Source organism: Colobus angolensis, unplaced genomic scaffold, assembly GCF_000951035.1.
Source record: "Colobus angolensis palliatus isolate OR3802 unplaced genomic scaffold, Cang.pa_1.0 Scaffold439, whole genome shotgun sequence".
NCBI lineage: Eukaryota > Metazoa > Chordata > Mammalia > Primates > Cercopithecidae > Colobus > Colobus angolensis.
Window position 1 is genome coordinate 441,148 of NW_012117810.1, and position 8,040 is coordinate 449,187.

Consider the following 8,040-nt stretch of genomic DNA (forward strand, 5'->3'; position numbering starts at 1 on the left):
CTCACTCACGTCCTAAAAAATCAAATTGAAGAGTTCCAGCTCCTGCTTAAAACCTGTGCGTGAATTTTCAGGCTTAAAAACAGGCAACGACAAAGGCTAAAGCCTTTGGGAAACCTGGCAGTCTGGTGGGGAAAGCTTCTCTCCCCACACCAGACTTGGTGCAGAAGCAAGACTGCATCGCAGTCTCTCCAGTGAGTTAGTCAAGGACTCAGGAACTCCTGGCTGGTCAGGTTTTTTGCGTATTTATATTCCTAGCCCCAGAGCCTTCATTCTAAGTCTCTTTATCCTTTTGAAGTGTCTCTGCTGAGACCTCTGCTCTGGTGGGTGTGCCCGGGGGGGAGGTGGCAAAAAGAGAAAACCTTGAAGACATGTTGCCCTACTCTGACTTAGCTCGGTACTTTTCCACTTCTAGCTGTCTTCTTTCCCTTACCACAGGATCCATAAAATTGCTGCAAGCATTTCTGGGGGCTCCCTCAGCAGTGGAACAATCCCCAAGTCTGCACTGATCCACCTGACCTGAGCACAAGTCCATGGGGGAAAATAGAACAGAGAGGAACAGCACCTTCTTCGGTTTTAGCTTGTTGCTCACATTATCACCATAAGTGATTAAAGACTTCACTGCTAACTTTCATCATGTCTCCTCATTGCTCTAATTGACTACCCCTACACCTGGCAGCTCAATGCTCTCTCTCAACTCTACTGAGCCCCTGACCTATACAGATGAAGAGATTAAAGAAAAAGGTAAAAAGATTTACTACTAGCTCAATTTTCAAATTAGCATAGAGATGGCTGCTACTAATTCCAGAAATATGAGATCATTAGGACCTCTAAAGCAGTCAGAGCTACTGTCTTACTGTGTTTCTGGAATTCCTATGTATTCCTTCAAAGTGTTTGACGCTAATCCTTTTAATAAAATCAGGGAACCCGTGTTTTGGCAAAATCAGTGTTCTACTCTTCAGAGATTAATATGATAATTAGAAGTTTATCTGTTGGAGACTTGGAAGGAAAGACATAAGCTCACCCAATCCCACTGAGAGAAAGGAAGGTAAGCATAAAAAATTGATCTGGGATAGAGACTGTGTTCTGTTTGCGTCAATATCCTGACATAAGATTTTCAGTTATAGACTCTTCTGATACATCTGACCTCTCTTATTAATGATACTGATGATTTATATTTATCTGGCTCAAACAAGGTACCAGTATGTGCAATGGTGTCCTCCTGGATCATAATTAATTTAGAAAATTCTGAGGATATGAAAGCAGAGAAACAATGTTATGACCAGTGAAAAAGTCTCAATTATTCAATATGTCATGCTCCAGAAAAAAATAAAACCTTATCTCTGATTTCTAATCCTGTGTTTATTCTCCCCTCCTCCACCAAGACTAATTCTATTCAGCCACCCATGCAGCCTCAAATATGTCCCCAAATATTGTTATTTAAGTCAACAGAAAGATCACTAGCTAAAGGTTCTTTTCCCTCTACTATTTGGCAATTTACTTTCTCCCTGACCCATGACAAGCCTACATCTTGAACCCATGTGCATTCTCCACTTACCTCTAGCAGAGACAATGAGGTCCCTACCCATTCCTGAGTTTATGAAATTTAAGTCCCTTCTGTTCAGCCGGAAGCACTGTTATACCTGTTTCTAAAGGTTTCTTGGGGAGATTTCTCTACTGGGGTATTTCCCCTAATAACTAGAGAAAAGCAGCAATTCTATTTCCCCAGGGCTTAATTAATAGAAACCTCTGTCTCTGATATTTTCTCATTAGTTTTCCATAGTGTCAGGAACTCCAAGCATCTAAGTAAAGGCTTTACCTGGCAGGCTCACGAAGAAAGCTGCTCCTCCTACACCAGGTTCTGTGTAGGACCAATACATTGTAGCCTCTGAAGGGAGTTAGTCAAGGACTCAGGCTGGTCATGCTTTGCATATTTCTATTCCTAGCCCCAGAGCCTTCATCCTAAGTCTCTTTATCGGAAGACATTGGCTGAGGTCCTTTTCAAGTGTCTGCTATATCATAAGTGTGTGTCATAAGTAAAGTATGAACCTCATTTGATAGATTTGCTCAGAATCAACAGGTTATATGAATACACGTTCTTTTGAAGAATTGCTTTCAACAGAATTAAGAATTTATTTATTTATTTATTTATTTGTTTGTTTATTTTTACTTCTCTATCCTCTGAAAGGGTAGTTAATTTTTTCAAGGCCTTTTCATTTTTCTGAAAGAAGACATAATTCATTGCAACACCATTGATTACATAAAAGACAATGCTGTAATTAATTTGTTTACTTAGCTCAAGATACTTTTTGCCACAGTTGTAAACATATACCATACCCTACTCTTTTTGCCCACATGCACATGATTAGTTCTAGTGGTTCCAAGGAACATTTTAGAATAATGTGAAAATACCAATAATCTCTATATTGCAAAGAAAATTACACAATCTGAACTGCTCCCTGTGTTCACGCTTCTTGCAAGGTGAATTGGCAGCTCTTGCTATTAAAAGAGAGAATCTCTTTCCCTTCCTCTATGTCTCCTTGTGACTGGATTGGGCCATAACAGAAGAGATTATGGGCCAGTTCTGAGCCTAGGCCTCAAGAGACCTTGTCTACACACTTAGATTATTTCAACACTCTAAACGGTAACTGGGTGAACACACTCAGAATCAGACTTCTGGAAAGTAAAACACCATACGAATGGGAATAGAATTGTCTTAGCTAATCTTGTCCCAGTTCAGCCTGATCTAACCAACCAGTTGCTGACCTTGGATACATGAGTGAACCAGGACTAGAGAAACTACTCATTTAATTCCAGCCCAAATTTCTATCTCATGAAATTCTGAGACAAACATATAGGTTCTGTTTTAAGCCATTAACTTTTGGGGTGGCTTGTTATATAGCAAAATATAACTGATAAATTATATTAAATCATCCTTCCCACCTCCACAGTTTTGTTCCAAGTCCAATCTACTATTCATATCACACCAGGAATGTTATTCTAAGAGTGTAATGTCTTACTTAATCTCTTTGATGTCTCCACTTGTAGGTTGGATTAAACTCCAATTTTCCAAAGCATGATCTATAAGATTCTACATATTTTACCTCCAGCCTTCATCTCATGACTGTGTCCCATCTACACATGCCTACATTTGGTTCCTTTAATGAACCCAGCTGTTTCTAAACTCAAGGAATCTGCACAAATGACTTGTCTTACATGTTTTTCTGGCTGATTCCTTCTCAATCTTCAAGTTTCAGTTTAAATTCTACTGCACTGATGAAGTCTTATCTGTCACTTACTTCTAAGTGGATATTCATGTTTATTAATTCTTTTGACTCACATTGCTAATTTGCTTTAGAAAGGATTATACTATTTGATATCTTAGCTTTAGAAAGGATTATACTATTTGATATCTTAGCATTGTCAGAGAGTATATATTTTCTTCATCACCTTAAAATTATCATATGCTTTTAAAAAAAAAACTTAGCTTTTAATATAATGCAATTATTATAATAAAAATTAGAAACCATAAATAAAAAATTAAAAATAGATATCATGTGTCAAATTTTTATTCAAAGGTAATTTAAATTAGGTTAAACTTAATTTAAATTAGTTTAAATACCTAATCTCACTTTGTTTATCAATTGAGGGTCACAACCTGTTAATGAGTGAAATCAGTTCCAAAAATGTTTTTAATAACATAGAATAGGAAAAAAACAGAGTAGAAAAGATCAAAAGTATTGCATGGAGTAAGTGTAAGCATTGCTTTATAAAAATACTTTTCTATTAGAAGTATGAATATGAATGTGTAAATGTATGTATGTCCTAAATTATGATTTAAAGTATATTATTTATTGTGAATCACAGCCAACAAAGTTTTTAGTGATCCCACTTGCTTCTTGTTGCCCCAATTCTCTTTTCTCAATGGTAGTAAAATTCTATGAAAAAGTTGCACATGTATTTCCAATCTAGCCTTCACTCCTGAATATCCAACTATGGAACAGCCTACTCAACATTTTTATTAGATGTCTAACAGTCCAGTTAAACTTAAAGTATGCAAAACTAAACTTGTAGTATCCCTTCTCCCAACATCTTCCTGAAGTATTCTCTGTCAGTATTCTCTATGTTTTTAATGGCAACACCACCATTCCAGTTGGTCATCCTTGACTGCCCTCTCACACTCAATTTGCAGTCTATCAGGAAATTCTGTTGTTCTGTTGTCAAACTGAACCTAGAATTGGACCGACCACACTTCTCCATCTTCATTGCCACTATCCCGATCTGAACCACCATCATCTCTCACTAGGGTTATTGCCGAAGCTCCCAAAGGACTGCAGCTACCACACTTGCCTCCCTTCAATGTCTCCTCAACACAGAGGCGTGCCTGACTCTGTTAAACTCAACATCAGATGATGTCTCTCCTCTGCTCTACACTTTCCAATAACTTCCCAATTCTCAGAGTAAATTAGAAAAATCTAAATCTTGTAATAACCTTCAAATCTCTGTATCAGAGTGTCCCATCTTTTGGTTTCCCTGGGCTACATTGGAAGAAGAATTCTCTTGGACCACACATAAAATACACTAACACTAACAAGAGCTGATGAGATGAAAAAAAGTGTCACACAAAATCTCATTTTTAAAGAAAGTTTACAAATTTGTGTTGGGCCACATTCAAAGCATGTGGCCTCCAGGCTGCGAGTGGGACAAGCTTGCTCTGTATAATCTGTCTTTTTTTTTTTCCCCTGAACCCATCGTCTAGTTTTCCAGACCTGTTGATTCCATTTCCCCCATATCAGTCTCCTGATTCCTTAAACAGGCCAGAGGCTCACCCACTTCAGGGCTTTTTCACTAGCTTTTAGTACTGCCTGGCTTATTCTCCCTGACAGAGCAGGAGCATCACCATCTTGGACATGTCCCTCATTCTAAAGTTCACCTTATTAAAAAACCACCTAAATCCCCTAAATCCAAAGGGCATCAGCCTAATGGCTAAGATCAGCATGAATATAAACCACACATAACATCTCCAGCCAGAAACATTCCAAACTCTTCCCCAACCAGAGACATGCTAGCCCCAAGATAGCCTTCCTCTGGCCAGGAAGATGCCAGCCTCGAGATAATCCCCCTCCAGCCAGAAAGATGTCAGCCCCAAGACAACCTCCCCTCCTCGCAGAGACATTCCAACCCCAGCATAAAACTTCTCCCTCACACAGAAATATTCCAAGCTTGTAATACTCTCTTCACTTGAAAACCAATATATACTCTTAGTCTGTAAGAGAAAGCAGTCCTGATCGAAATCAGCCAGAAGCCCCTTTCAGGTTTTATGCAAAGAAAACCTTTCTTGGACTGTGAAGCCATGTTTTGTGTTTCTTTCCTCTTTCTTTAACTTTTGCACTCCCTCCTTATGACTAACTTCATTTTCCTCAAATCTTTTTTCAACTGTGGCCCTCTAAATAAGGTTGAACTTTACCAACCTGTTCTAAAATTGTTATCCTGCTACCGACACCAGATCATATTATTCTATTTTCTTTTACATTTTCTACAGAATACATACTTTCATGTAATAGTTATATTTTCTTACTTATTTTTAGTGTGCATTTTAAAAATACCTCTCCTCCTTATAGCATAAGCTACATAAGGGCAGGGAATTTTTTTGTCAGTTCTATTTTAAGGACCTAAAACAGTGCTTGGCAGAGTAGGCTCAGTAAATATTTGTTGCATGAATGAAAAAATGGGTTATGTAATTATTTTCTTCATGGGTTAGCATCTTTAAAACTCACCAGAATTTTAGAGCCAAAATTAAAATTATTTAAAATGATTGAAACCTATTATTCATGTTTTTGTTAGTAAATCTGCATGTATTTAATATTTTTTGGGTTTGTATTATTTAAGATAATTTGTCTATTTGAATACCAGATCTGCTTTGTAATTATAATTTAAAATTTGTAATTGGAAAATTAACTTGGACTTTTAAAAATTAACTTCATTCAGGTTAATTTTAATAGTAAATAAAAATTACCCAGTTAATCAAGATACTAAGCTTACTATTTTAAGTTGAAATCTTACTTCATTGATCACAGTATTGAAACATTTGAAAGGATTTAAGACTTGCTTTATTTATAATTTTCTTTTTAGATTAAAAAGATTATTTTAAAAGTCTGATGAGGCTTTATTAAGTCAGCAAGTTGAGATTCTTAAAAACGAAATACGAGACGGGAGCAAGATGGCTGAATACGAACAGCTCCAGCCTCCAGCTCCCAGCACAAGCGACACAGAAGATGGGTGATTTCTGCATTTTCAACTGAGGTACTGGGTTCATCTCACTGGGGAGTGCCAGGACAATCAGTGCTGGTCCACGGGTGCAGCCTGACCAGCGAGAGCTGGAGCAGGGCGAGGCATCACCTCACCTGGGGAGCACAAGGGGGAAGGGAATCCCTTTTCCTAGCCAAGGGAAACTGAGACACACAACACCTGGAAAATTGGGTAACTCTCACCCTAATACTACACTTTACCAAGGGTCCTAGGAAATGGCACACCAGGAGATTATATCCCACACCTGGCTGGCAGGGTCCTACACCCACGGAGCCTCCCTCATTACTAGCACAGCAGTCTGAGATCTAACTGCAAGGCAACAGCAAGGCTGTGGGAGGGGCGCCCACCATTGCTGAGACTTAAGTAGGTAAACAAAGCCTCCAGGGAAGCTGGAACTGGGTGGAGCCCACAGCAGCTCAAGGAGGCCTGCCTGTCTCTGTAGACTCCACCTCTGGGGACAGGGCATAGCTAAACAAAAAGCAGCAGAAACCTCTTCAGATGTAAATGACCCCATCTGACAGCTTTGAAGAGAGCAGTGGATCTCCAACACAGAGGTTGAGATCTGAGAACAGACAGACTGCCTGCTCAAGTGGGTCTCTGACCACTGAGTAGCCTAACTGGGAGACATACCCCACTAGGAGCAGACCGACACCCCACACCTCACATGGCGGGGTACACCCCTGAGATGAATCTTCCAGAGCAAGAATCAGACAGTAACAGTCGCTGTTCAGCAATATTCTATCCTCTGCAGCCTCTGCTGCTGATACCCAGGCAAACAGGGTCTGGAGTGGACCTCAAGCAATCTCCGACAGACCTACAGCTGAGGGTCCTGACTGATAGAAGGTAAACTAACAAACAGAAAGGACACCCACACCAAAACCCCATCAGTATGTCACCATCATCAAAGACCAAAGGCACATAAAACCACAAAGATGGGGAAAAAGCAGGGCAGAAAAGCTGGAAATTAAAAAAATCAGAGCGCATCTCCCCCTCCAAAGAAACGCAGCACATCGCCAGCAATGGATCAAAGCTGGACAGAAAATGACTTTGACGAGTTGAGAGAAGAAGGCTTCAGTCCATCAAACTTCTCAGAGCTAAAGGAGGAACTACGTACCCAGCGCAAAGAAACTAAAAATCTTGAAAAAAGAATGGAAGAATGGATAACTAGAATAATCAATGCAGAGAAGGCCATAAAAGAACTGACAGAGATAAAAACCATGACACAAGAAATACATGACAAATGCACAAGCTTCAGTAACTGACTTGATCAACTGGAAGAAAGAGTATCAGCGATTGAAGATCAAATGAATGAAATGAAGCGAGAAGAGAAGTCTAGAGAAAAATGAGGAAAAAGAAATGAACAAAGCCTCCAGTAAGTATGGGATTATGTGAAAAGATCAAATCTACATCTGATTGGGGTGCCTGAAAGTGAGGGGAAAATGGAACCAAGTTGGAAAACACTCTTCAGGATATCATCCAGGAGAACTTCCCCAACCTAGTAAGTCAGGCCAACATTCAAATTCAGGAAATACAGAGAACACTACAAAGATACTCTTCAAGAAGAGCAACTCTAAGACACATAATTGTCAGATTCACCAAAGTCGAAATGAAAGAAAAAATCTTAAGGGCAGCCAGAGAGAAAGGTCGGGTTACACACAAAGGGAAGCCCATCAGAATAACAGCAGATCTCTAGGCAGAAACTTTACAAGCCAGAAGAGATTGGGGGCCAATATT